This window comes from Mastigoproctus giganteus, chromosome 5, assembly GCF_048544385.1.
Source record: "Mastigoproctus giganteus isolate SK-2022 chromosome 5, ASM4854438v1, whole genome shotgun sequence".
NCBI classification, from domain to species: domain Eukaryota; kingdom Metazoa; phylum Arthropoda; class Arachnida; order Uropygi; family Thelyphonidae; genus Mastigoproctus; species Mastigoproctus giganteus.
In genome coordinates this window covers 159,223,050-159,237,409 of record NC_143579.1, presented here as the reverse complement: position 1 = coordinate 159,237,409, position 14,360 = coordinate 159,223,050, and the positions used below count along the sequence as shown (strand labels likewise).

General features: G+C 40.9%; 1 protein-coding gene across 1 annotated transcript in view; it reads left to right on the top strand.

The window, feature by feature from the left end:
* LOC150085794 (protein Skeletor, isoforms B/C-like) overlaps positions 1–14,360 on the top strand; it is a 715,869-nt gene that overhangs the window by 449,052 nt on the left and 252,457 nt on the right. The window lies entirely within an intron of this gene.

Here is a 14,360-nt window from a genome sequence, read left to right as displayed (position 1 = left end):
AGATCTACATCATATTAGACATAATGTCTAGTGTGATGAAGTATGCCTATGATGATTCACATATGGGTGGTTATATCTTCCCATACACTAGACATAACATAGAGCATGGGAATTTCATTCTGTGTACACAATTTATTCTTGAAAACACTTCCTACTTGTAGGAACAAACTAGGCTACAACTTTTTATATCAAAAGATAATCAGAAGCCTGAAATGCTATTTTAGAAAGTTAATATTGCTGAGTTAATTGATGATTAATGTTGATTAATAGAAAATTACAGAAAAGACCACATAATAATAATAATGCTAGATACCCTGTTGGTTATTAAAAAACATGGAGAAGCGGTCCTGAGTGCCAAACGAAAGTGTCAAAGTGATTTAATTCAGCGACATATAGAGTGATTTTTTTCTGAGTCATTTCATTTCTGTTTTATATCTAGCACCTCTCTCTCTATCCTACGTTCATTTTAAGTGATTCTACACCTAAGAACTCACCTAACCCAAAGGAAATCCACCTTGCTTTTCTTAGTATATTTATTAATTTTTTCACTACCAAACTAACTTCACCAGCTGCTTGGTCACTATATCACACTGCTCCTGACTCCCTATAGCGGGACCAGAAACGTGAAAGAAAAAGTAATCCTTTTAGGGCAAACGGAAGCAACAATGGTTTTGAGAAACCAGGTTTAACCTGAATCAATGGGATAAACTGAACATCATCGGCAGCAAGATGATCCTAATCCATCTACACTACCGAGTGACAAAAGAAAGATGTGAACCAAACCATCTCTCAACTCTTTCTGATTTTGCACTTTCTAACAGATCAGCCTCTCAGTAAACTTTCTCCCTTTGTTATTCAGAGGTGTCTTGAACAATTAGCTGGTCCACTGAAAATGGTTTGCCACTTGAAATCAGATGACATACTAACAGAAACAACAGATGACCAATGTTCAGAGCTACTTCTAAAAACCACAGCTTTTGATGGGATTCCCATTAAAGTCACTTTAATGGGAATCCCAACATATCAAAATTTAAACACATCAAAAGAGGTCATTGTGGAATGCAAACATATTAAAAACTCTAAAAAGGAAATTGTACAAGAATTACAAAACCAAAATATTATACATGCCAAAAGAATCCTTATTAAAAAAGATGGAAAACTGACACCAATCCACACTATTATACTTACTTTTAACACTCCATCATTACCAACATCAGTGAAAGCAGGATACATGAACTTCCAGGTAAAACCATACATCCCCACTCCAATAAGGCCCCAAGAGCCAAGCGATCTTTCTAGTGCGATTGTCTAGCCTTTCTTTAGGATAAGTACTAGTGCTTTCACAAACCCTCCACCAGTGCAACGTTACTGCTGACCACTCGCAACATTACTGGGCCCCGAGTGCCAAGCGATCTTTCTAGTGTGATTATCTAGTGTTTTTCCTAGGGTGAGCACTAGTGCTTTCTTAAACCCTCCACCGCTCACAACGTTACTGCTTCCCTCGCTGAGCAACATCACTGCTTCACTGCTAGCAATGTTACTGCTAACCTCACTTGCATCGTTACTGCTAACGATATATACATACGGACATACGATATATACATAACGATATCATATATACGGACTCGTTAAGTGCTGTTAATGCTCTACAGTGTAAATTCTTCCCTAGTCATGCGCTGGTACAAAAAATTTGGGCACAGCTACTAGAACTTCACAGACATGGACAGCTAGTAATATAGTAGTAGTAGTAGTAGTAGTAGTGGCATGTGATGCAAGAAAGCAAGCGTATGCGCTTATGCAGCATCAGCCAAAAAAAAAAAAAAAAAAAATCACACCATTCCCTCCAAATGCCTGTCCAGTTCCTCCTTAAATTTATTTAACCTGTCAACTTCCACATCGACAGATGGAAGTTTGTTCCAGCAATTAACCACCCGCTGGCTAAAGGCAAATTTCTGCACATCTATTCTACATCTGTCTTTTCTTAATTTGAATTTATGCCCCCTTAGGTTCATAATCTGAACAAGTGGAAGGATCCCATCAGAATTCAGCGAGCTCAACCAATTCAAGGCCTTATATACCTCAATCAGATCACCGCGCAGGTGCCTAGTCTCCAGCCACTGCAATTTGCAGAACTTAAGCCTCTCTTGGTAAGAGGAACCCTTCATTCCCCTCACCAATCTTGTTGCCCTTCTCTGTACACGCTCAAGTAAATCTACATCCTTCCTAAAATGAGGCCTCCAGACCTGTATGCAGTACTCAAGGCGTGGCCCGACCATTGCCTTATACAAAGGGACAATCACCTTCTCTCTGCTAGCAAAATTCCTATATATCATTGACAAAACCCCATGACCTGCCCTGGCAGCCTGTCTGTATTGCTCAGAAAACTTCATATCTGACTGCACAATTACTCCCAGGTCTTTTTCATTTTCTACCACCTTAAGTGTAGTACCACACAGTTGGTACGTTTCTCTGGGGTTACTTCTACCCATATGCAGTACTTTGCATTTGTCAAGGTTAAACTTCAGTTGCCACTTCTTAGCCCATCTGCCCAAATTATCTAGATCCTGTTGCAGCAGTGTACTGTCATTAACAACCCTGCCAACCTTTGTATCATCTGCAAACTTTGACATTAAGCCTGATATACCTTCATCAATATCATTGATAAATATACAAAACAACAGTGGACCCAACACCGAACCCTGTGGGACTCCACCAATAACATTAGTCCACGAAGAGCAGCACCCATTGATTACCACCCTCTGTCTTCTCCCACTTAACCATCCTTTTGTCCATTGTAGCAACTTACCCTTAATACCATTCTGCTCCAATTTGTACAATAGTCTTTCATGCACAACAGTGTCAAAAGCTTATCTGAAATCCAAATATATGATATCAAAATATTTTTTGTATCCAGTTCCTTTGTAACCACATCATAATATCCTATCAAATTTGTCAGACAAGACTTTCCCTTAACAAACCCATGCTGTGTCTGAATTATTGCTGCAGTCTTGTCTAGATGATCCTGCAATGCATCTTTAACCAGTGACTCCATTATTTTACCCGGAACAGAAGTTAAACTAACTGGTCTGTAATTACTCGTGTCACCCTTCGATCCCCCTTTGTGAATTGGGGATACATTTGCACATCTCCAGTCCGTGGGGACCTCCTCTGAATCCAAGGATGCTCTCATAATTATGGCTAAGAGTTTGCTTAGTTGCTTTCCCACCTCCTTTAATATAACTGGATAGATCCCATCTACCCCAGGTGCTTTTCTTATGTTTAACTTCAACAATTTCTCCTCCCCTTTGCTTTCAGTTATTACAAAATCATTAAGTATCCTGCTACAATTTGATAACCTTCTGCGACTTTATTGGATCCTTGGACATGTTGGAATACCAGGAAACTAGCAGGCAGATTTAGCTGCTAAATGTGCTTCAAATGTGATACCATCTAATTTCAGGACTCCTTATATTGACCATAAATCCATTATCAAACAGATGTAGAAACAACATTGGATACGAATGTGGCAAGATCAAGCAAATAATAAACTTCTTGAAATCAAGAGAGAACCCAAGCAATGGCAATCCAGTCTGAGACGAAACAGAAAGTAAGAAACCATCCTAGCCAGATTACGCATTAGTCATACATTCCTCACTCATAGCTACCTACTAACAAACGATGATCCTCCACAATGCAGCAACTGCTTATGTTTATTAACAGTAAAACATATCATCCTGGAATGCCCGCTATAACTGAAAAAACGGAAAACTGCTTTCTTCTCTCATTTTCATAACTCCAGCCAGTTATCATTACAGTGTGTTCTAGGAGATCGGGAGGATATGGATGACATTTTTCTCTTCCTAAAATTGATAAATAAATATCACAATATATAAACCATATCACATTTAAGACAAACTAAGAAGATATTAGACAGTAATCAGCGCATTATAGCCTAAGTTGCTGATGCACCAACAAATTTAACAACAACAACTGGAATGAATACGCTTCAAACGTTCAGTTAGATGATGAAATAATTCAACTCCAGCCCATAGATTATGTCACACAACATATAACTAATCAAATATTACAAGCTGCCAACTCTACAATACCAAAGTCCTTGCCTGGGAAACACAAACACAATAATTACTGGTGGAATCCGGATTGTACATACGGTAAACAGGAAAAAAATAGGGCTTGGAATTTGTTCCGCAAATTCCCCACAACCAGTAACCTAATTAGTTTTAAAAGAATGAAAGCCAAGTTCCGCCAAATAAGAAGGAAAGCCAATAAAGAAGCATGGATTAGCTTTACCTCTAGTATAAACAAGGACACAGATATCAGACTCATCTGGAAGAAAATACAAACACTTGATGGCAAATATGTCCAGTCCCCAGTTTCAATATTAAACTGGAAAGGAAAGGAGTTGTCCTCTCCGGCAGAAATTGCAAATGTCTTAGCCGAATCATTTGCCAGTATATCAGGCATATCCACCTACAACCCAATCTTTCAGCAAATTAAAAAATCATCAGAGCAGCATAAGATCAATTTCTCTACTAGAGTTTCACACCCGTACAACCAGCCATTTACATTAACAGAACTTTTAGGGGCGCTCAATAAAACATCCAGTAGTGCTGCTGGTCCAGATGGAATCTACTATGTCATGATAAGCCAACAAAACAACATAACAAAAAGGGCATTGTTAAAATATTACAATCGAATATTTCTATAAAATACTTACCCAAACTCCTGGTGTCACTCAATTATACTAGCCTTTCCAAAGTCAGGAAAGGATCGCAGCTGGCCGCATAATTACAGGCCAATTTCACTGACCAGCTATTTAGGCAAAGTCCTGGAAAAAATGGTTCACAGGTGGCAAACGTGGTTCCTGGAAACTAACAACTTGCTAAATAACATCAGTATGGGTTTCGAAAGAACCGGTCCACGTTAGATGTAATGATAAAAGCAGAAGCAAACATTCGAAATGCCTTCATAAGGAGACAACATCTGGTCATGATCAATCTCGATATTGAGAAAGCCTTTGATAATACCTGGCGATATGATGTACTTAAAGATCTTCATTCTTTTGGCTTGAGAGGTCATTTACCCCACTTTATACAAAACTTCCTATGCCACAGAACATATCAAATCAGATATATGAACGATTTATCCAAATCATTTGAATAAGAGGAGGGTGTTCCTCAGGGGTCCATTCTTAGTCCAACGTTATTTTCAATAAGAATTACAAACATGACACAGGATGTACCTAATACAGTAGAATCGTATATGTTTGCTGATGACCTCGTTGTTTCTTGTCAATCCCAAACCATGAACACTATTGAAAGACAACTTCAAATTTCCATCGCTAAAATTGAATCATGGGCATTGCGGAATGGCTATTCCCTATCAGAAAAGAAATCTAGTGCAATTCATTTTTGTAAAAAACGCAAACTTCACCCGGATCCAGAAATATTTTTAAAAAACAACCTGATTCCTGTCACTAACAATTTTCGTCTGTTGGGGTTATATTTAGATAAGAAACTTAATTTTGCTTCCCATATTGCTTTCCTCCGAACTACATGTCTTAAAAAACTGAACATCCTAAGAGCAGACTCTGCTAAGTCCTGGAGTGCTGACAGAAGCTCTCTCCTTCATCTCTTATAGAGCTTTAATAACATCACGCTTAGATTACGGATCACCCGTCTATGACTCCGCTAGGAAAAGTTCACTATTACGTCTGAACACCATACAGCATAGTGCTCTTAGGATAGCTGTGGGAGCCTTCAGAACATCTCCGGTCCACAGCCTGTATATTGAGGCAAATGTGAACCCCCTTTGCATCTCAGGAGAAAATCCTTATTGTGTAATTATGCAGCAAAAATTAAAAGCATACCATCCCACCCCAGCTGGCAGTACCTGTTTGATCCTCAGTATGCTGAATTATATCACAGTAAGCCTAATGAAAATCGCCCCGCAGGGATTCGACTTCAAGAACTCGTGATCAGTTGGGATATTAAATTTCACAACATATACCAAGACCTTGCTACTCCTGAAACTCCCTCGACTGAATTCTCACCTCTCTGCGACAATTTCTTTTTAAGATGGGGAAAATCCTCTCTGGCAAATATCAAGTATCAACAGCTCCATAAAACTCATTTGTTGAAAAACTCAGATAAAGTACCTGTCTATACTGATGGCTCCAAAACAGATGCAGCCATTGGTGCTGCAGCAGTTTCTTCCACCTTCTCAGTTGCTGCGTCTCTTCCTACGGAATGCAGTGTCTATACTGCAGAATTATTTGCAATTAAACTATCTCTAGATAGAATACACAACAGCCATATAAAGCGATCTCTGATATACACAGACTCCTTAAGCGCAATCACTGCCATTCAAAATGAGAGGTCGCCCTCTCATCCGATTCTTAAAGAGATACGGTGTAAGTTATTTTACTGTGAAAAAGTCAACCAGAAGGTTACCTTTTGTTGGATACCTGGTCATGTAGGCATTCCAGGTAATAAACAAGCGGACGCCGCCGCTAAACACCCTGACTCAGGCTCTTCCAGGCAACAAAATGTGGCCTACACCGACTACAAATCCATCATTGAAACATCATGTAGGAAGCAATGGTCTGACCTCTGGAAAGCTCAAATAAATAATAAACTGCTGCAGATAAAAAAAGAGCCAAAACTGTGGACATCTAGTATCAGGAAAAGCAGGCGACAAGAAGTAATTCTAGCAAGGCTCCGAATCGGTCATTCACATCCAACTCATCTGTATTTTCTTATGGGAGAGAACCCTCCTCAGTGTTTCTTTTGCCAGTCGCAGTTGGCAATAAATCATATTCTCATTGAATGTCCCCAACTTTCAACTACCAGAAAATCAAGCTTTACCTCCCTATCCCACTTGAAGGAACCGATAACCTTATTGCAGATTCTTGGCAATGACGCAAATTTAGAGGAACTGTTTACTTATTTGAAACAGATAAATCTTTATAATAGCCTATGATCACAATAACATGAGAAATTCGTGATAAGCAAATATTGAACAGGCAGAATATGGCCTAAGACGCCCTTGTGCCAAAAACCCAAATACACAACAACAAGTTGCAGCTCCGCTGAACGAGAAGTTTTTTTAGCCATATTTAGCCGCTTTATTGACCAATTGTTACATTAAATTACTTTCTATAAGTAGCTTATAGATCTAGTCAGGATCCTTATTTTATTCTGAATTGAGACCGCGAGATTTGGAAGTTAATTAATACTTAAGTGTCCGTAGATTTTCCGTTCTTAACTTTCCGCAATTGTTATACGATACAACGTTATATCCCGAACTAGATAGCGTAAGCTTAGTATAGTATAGTATATAATATAATATTATCCTCCGGAATCTCTACCTCTGCTTCCTATTCATCCTCTTTCCAAAACATTAAAGCAAGTGCAGAACGGCATAAAAACCCCTCGACGTCGGCACCTGTACGTGGTGAGGGGACCTCCCAGTGACGCTGCTGGACTTCCAGACTAGCATCACTGGGATCTAACGCCCATACGTTGGTTCCAGGGTTACATCTTTGGAATCCGGCGTGTGCAGCCGTGCGCCGCAACCTGTGGATTTCGGAAAAGGGGATCCTAGTGGTTGAGAGGCCCAGCCTTAATACACCACTTTGGCCCCTGCTTCGACAAGACAGGAGGTCCCGGACAGGGCCGACTGGGATCAATTGGCGGTGGTTTTTTACTGCTAGGGTCAACTGCATTCCAATAAGTCTCCCTCTCTTTCGTCCCGGGACGGGATAAAGACTTATTGGTAACGTGGGTATGGTGCTCCTAAGCGAACTCGGCGTCCCATTCGTGTACGCAGTACCTGCTCCTTCACAAGTGGGCGTCCCCTCGTAGGCTCTGTGGTGGGTGAGGTACTTAGGCATCAGACACTTTCTCCTTACTCTTATGAGTAATTTAAATTCTATTTCTTCTGGGGGCCCCAACAAGGCCCCTACCTAACCGATCAGATGAGAATGACACCAATTCTGCCAAAAGAGCCAGAACTGAGAATAAACCACCATCTATACCACCGCTTTTCCTCAATCTCCATTCCACCGGAGAGTAGTCAATTGGGAAGATGTCACCTTTCTTCATCCAGAAAGGATTAGAAGGGTTGGCAGGATCACCAAAATCCGTAAAACAGCTGCGTTCTGGCGATCTTTTTCTCGAAGCTTTAAATACAAAGCAAGCAGAAAGAATATTAAACGCGACATCCATAGGGGGAATACCGACCAATGTAACACCCCACAAAACTTTGAACTCTTCTCGCGGTGTCATTTCAGAGTGGGATCTTCTTCATGTCTCTGAAGAAGAGATCTGCTCTGAACTAAAAGACCAAGGAGTGACAGCTGTCAAGAGAATATCAATGCGGAAGGAAGGGAATCTCGTCCCTACCCGAGTTCTCATCCTAACATTTAACACCCCACGGCCTCCTAGTTCCATCAAGGCAGGGTTTTTAAACTGCCCAGTGAGGATCTATATTCCTAACCCACAGAGGTGTTTTAAATGCCAAAAATACGGCCACTCACAAACGGCTTGTCGTGGTAACCCTGCCTGTGCTCGATGTGGTGCGAAAGACCACGAGAGCAAGGAATGTTCAGCTTCTAAACTGATCTGTGTAAATTGCCAACAAGATCATCCTGCCTACTCCAGAGCATGCCAGCGGTGGAAGGATGAAAAAGAGATCCAAAGATTGAAAATGGAGCTGAATATCTCCTACCCAGAGGCTAGAAAACGCACTCAACCAATAAATAGCGGGAAGCCTTCATATGCTCAGAAGGTTTCTGCAAAGTGCACTATCGGTACACAAACTGAGATGACTGTACCAACAAGAGAGTCATTCACACCGATTGCCCGCTATTTATTGAGTTCACAAAAGCCAACCAAAAAAATGCAGTCAGCTGCCACTCCTATATCCGTACCTCCTAATGCTCCACCACTACCAAAACCAAGTCGTAAAGAGCCAACAGTAATAACATAAACAATGGATGTCCAGGACAAGGAGGTACCGGATGATTCAGTCTTGGAACTCTTTGCGGAGGAAGAAATGGACACAGGACAGCGTCCATTCTTCCCCAAAAAAGATAAATCCAAGACTGACAAAATAAAGTCCTCAGCACCTCGGAAGCCGCCTGATGGACCCACAAAGCCAAAATAATGGCTGGATTCCGGCGAAATACTGATGACATCAAGGCCCTCCTGCAAAAGCACGAGCCAGTTTGCTTTTGCTTGCAGGAGACTTATCTAAAGGCAAATGACGATCCCACCATGCATAACATCACATTTTTTCAAAAGGATAGAATTGCGGATGGTCCTGCTCATGGAGGAGTGGCAATCCTTGTATGCAACCAGACCCGAGTTCAGCCCTTGATAGTTACAACCAGCATAGAGGCTGTTGCAATTCGCCTTTCAGTGGGATTTTTATTAACTGTGTGCTCTATTTATTTGCCATCTGGGACTGACATCCCCCAGGAAGACCTTGATGATCTTGTAACTCAGTTGCCTCCCCCTTTCTTGGTGGAATTCACCTTGGTGGAATTCACAATGCACAGCAGCAAAAAAGGCTCAAAACAAAGAGTGGGGGATATTCCGCCGATGTCCTACCACGACCAACCTTATAGCCTTTAAACGCCTACGAGCCAAAGCACGCTATATCCGCCATCAGAGTCAAAAGGAATCGTGGTTCCCTTTTACATCATCCATTAACCAGTCTACCAACTCTAAGGTAGTCTGAGCTCTTATTCTGGTCCAACAGTCTGGGCTGTTGGACCAGATCGCATCCATTATGAAATGATTAAGCATCTTTCACCAAAATCTATGGATTATCTGCTCATTCTATATAACAGAATCTTTATCGAAGGGCATTTTCCGGATTCCTGGCGCAGGGCAATCATTCTTGCCTTTGCTAAGCCAGGAAAGGATCCAAAAGTCACTACTAATTATCGTCCTATTGCTCTGACTAGCTGTCTGTGCAAAATCCTGGAGAGAATGGTTAATTTTCATTTCATCTGGTATTTAGAATCAAATGACCTTCTCTCCAACATCCAGTGCGGCTTCTGAAGGAACCGGTCCACTTTGGACCATCTTATTAGACTGGAAACATCCATCCGGGATGCTTTCCTAAAACGCGAACTCTTGGTGTCAGTGCTCTTTGACATGGAGAAAGCGTATGACACAACTTAGAGATTTGGCATCTTAAAAGATCTGCATAGCCTTGGTCTTAGAGGACAACTCCCCATTTTTATTAAAAACTTTCTAGCCAATCGATCTTTTCAAGTTCGTGTGGGATCCTCACTCTCTCGTTCCTTTAGCCAAGAGGAGGGAGTACCACAAGGATCAGTTTTCAGTGTCACGCTTTTCGCCATCTAAGTTAATTCCATTACAGAACAACTTCCTCCAACCGTAAACAGTGCCCTCTATGTTGATGACTTTAGCATATTTTGTCAGTCATGCAACATGAGTGTTATTGAAAGACAACTGCAAAAATCCATTGATCGCCTTAACTTCTGGGCACTTGCTAATGGCTTCAGGTTCTGACCGGAGAAGACCGTTTGCGTACATTTTTCTCGTAAGCGTAATCTTCATCCTGAACCTGAATTAAGGCTCGGACAAAATGCTATTCCAATAGCAGCGGACACAAAATTCTTGGGACTCATATTTGATAAAAAGCTCACCTTTCTGGATCACATCCGTCAACTTCGCACAAAGTGCACAAGAGGGCTGAATATTCTGCGCTCTCTTTCCTCTACATCTTGGGGTGCAGATCGAAACACCCTACTACGCATCTACCGTGCATTTGTATAATCCAGACTAGATTACGGGTCCCTTGTATACAATTCGGCCAGAGACTGTACTTCGTTGGCTGGATCCTGTCCAGAGATTATACATCGAAGCAAACGAACCACCATTATCGCTTTGACGTAAGCAGTTGTCTCTAAAGTATGCTTTAAAACTGAAATCCCTGTCAGACCATCCTACGTGGCCATTCGTTTTTGAGCCACGATGGGAAAATTTGTACAACACCCGTAAGACTGCCAATCGTCCTTTTGGTATTCGTCTCCAAGAGCTACTCAAAGAACTTAATATCAAGGTACACAAGGTTGCCCAAACACCAAAGCAACCCCTTCCACCCTGGCATGCTCATGTTCCAACATGTGACTTGTTCCTTAGAAATTTGGGAAAGTCGGACACTCCATCATCGGTCTACCTGCAGCTTCATTCAGCACACCGAGCTGAACATTCTGACTTCGCGCCAGTTTACACAGACGGTTCGAAGTCTGAATCATATGTGGGATCTGCTGCTGTCTTTACAGACAGCACTACATCGGAGCAGATTTCCTCTGAATGCAGCATATTTATTGCAGAGCTGCACGCTATAGAGTTAGCCTTGGATCACATTAATGAATGACAATACCAACGGTTCATTTTATATTCCGACTCTCTCAGCGTGTTACAGGCTTTAATAAGTGAGAGATATAATCCTCATCCAGTTCTGTCTAGTATTCAGCAGAAGATTCACTTCCTCCGTGAATGTGAATATGATATCCGCTTCTGCTGGATTCCTAGCCACGTTGGGATTAGGGGAAATGATTTGGCTGACACCGCAGCCAAATCAGCAACTCCCAATAATAACCGCTGCCTGTCAGTCCCCTATAGAGACTACAGGCAAATAATACACGAGTAGATACACTCCCAATGGCAAGATTCGTGGAATAGACAGACTACGAATAAATTATATCGTATAAAGCCTGTAATTGAACCGTGGCAGTCTAGTCTGCGCAGGAATCGTAAGGAGGAAGTTGTTCTTGCCCGGGCCCCCATAGGACATAGTCATTTGACTAATTCGTTTTTGCTGAGGGCTGATGACCCTCCTATGTGTGAGTCCTGTGGCACGATTTTATCAATAAGGCACATTTTAGTTGACTGTCCATATTTTAGCAATATCCGGTTTACCACTTTTAACCATCTCACTGAGCCGTATACACTCAGTCAGATTTTATCCGACAATGACAATGTGTCTGCTGTTTTTAGCTTTTTGACATCAGTAAACCTTTTTAGTCACATTTAAAAAATCTACCTTATTATAGTTACTCGTTTACTGATATTTATCTTTTAGTTTATACTTGTTTTCATACCTTGACTTAGTGACCTAAATCATTAGGCCACTGAAAATTTTACTTTTTATGACCAGGTTTTTGCGCATTATAGCCTTAGTCGCTAATGCGCCAATAAAACCCAAGCAACAACAACGGCATAAAATCAACTTCTTTACACGCTGCTCTTTCCCATACAACCAACCTTTTATATTAACAGAACTCAGAGAATCATTAAATAGATCATCCAATAGTGCCGCACGCCCAGATGGTATTCATTACATTATGCTGAAACATTTATCTCTACAGGACTTGCTTACTTTGTTGTTCTTCTACAATCGAATTTTCTATGAAAATGCTTATCCTTCTTCCTGGCGCCATTCTTTTATTATTGCCATACCAAAACCAGAACAAGATCCTACCCTGGTTCAAAATTATAGGCCCATATCCCTCACGAGCTGCTTGGGTAAAATTTTCGAAAGGATGGTTCATAGTAGGCTCACATACATCTTGGAGTCACAGAATCTCTTTCCAGATCATCAGTATGGCTTTCAAAAAAATAGATCAACCCTAGATGTGCTCATCAAAGCCGAATCTCATATCTGCAATGCCTTTGTCAGGAAACAACATCTAGTTATGGTCAACTTAGATCTTGCTTTTTCCAAAAGTTTCGAACTTTGGAAGCAAGGAAAAAAAATCCAGAAGTATAAAGTTGAGAATAAAGTGACATATTCAGAGGCGAGAAGGGAAATACTAAAAACAGATCCAAAACGTACATATGCAGCAGCCTCTGCATATGTACGTTTTACCCAAGGTTCTCTAGATATAGCGAGTACCTTGGGTGAAACCCAAGGCATTCGCTATATCTAAGAACCAGAGAGTTCTTGCCCATTGTATGAAAGAATTGGGGAAGGGATGTTTGGAACAGTGTCCTTCGCAACAAAAAACTGAACAAGCCTGTAATACACCAATTACCATTCCAACAGAAATGGAAACCCAAAATAAAAACAAAAAGTGACAGAAACCATGGTACTGAAACCACCAAATTCAACCAGAATGGATATTGACCAGCACAATGACTCAGAAGATGCCATATTAGAACTTCATGCGACTGACGAAATGGATGTAACATATCCCTACTTTCCAAAGAAAGACAAAGTAAAATCGGATTGTTGCAAACAAGTCACAACTAAAAAGCAGTCAGAAACAAAAACAACCAACAAAACCGCTTAATGGAAATAATTCTTCAATGGAATTGTAGAGGGTTTCGCAGTATAAAAGATGATATATGTGATCTCATCCACCGTTATGATCTAGCAAGCATATCCCTACAGGAAACTTATTTCAATTCACAAGTATGTGCTACTATAAAAAATTACTATATCTTTAGAAGAGATAGACATATCCATTCACCAGCCCGCGGAGGAGTGGCGATTCTTATAAGAAACAACGTACCATCCAAACATATTGCTCTTCAGACTCCTTTTGAAGTAGTGGCAGTACGCATTGAAATTGGTCACTCTTACAATAGCATCTATATATATTCCTCCTAATTTCTCATTTTCTTCAGATGACCTAGAAAATCTAATAGAACAGTTACCGTCTCCTTTCTGCTTACTTGGAAACTTTAATGCTCATCATCTGATGTGGGGATCTCTAACAATTGAGGCCCCGGGTGCCAAGCTTTTCCGTGGCCAAGTGATTATTGAGCGTATATCGAGCATTTTTCTTCCCAGCGACTAAGTTTTCCTTTGTTTTCTCTTGCAGTTATTAAATTTTCTGTTAAGTAGCTCTAGTCTCTTATAAGAAATAAGAAGAGAGCCCAGTAAAAGGAAATCACCTTTTTCTTTAATTTAGATTTACTAACTCTACTAACCGTATTAACTCTACGCTTGGCCACAAAGCGGCACTGCTCCTGCCTCCCCGTGGCAGGGCCAGTAACCTGGGCAGTAAGGAGAAATCCCCAGGGCGAAAAGGAGCCATTATGGATAAAAATAATTATCCACCGTTAGAGCCTTCGAGCTCAAGAACAGACAATTATAGTAACCATGACCACAATCACGACTTAGAAAATGATCATCCAAAGAGACAGAAGACTAAACAGATGGAGCAACCCTGCCCATCCTTTTTAATTTTCCACTCCCTTACTAGTCAGCCAATGAGCAAACTGTCTCCCTTCGTAATACAAAAACATCTCAAAGTTATTGCAGGATCTCCTAAGACTGTCAAGAGATTA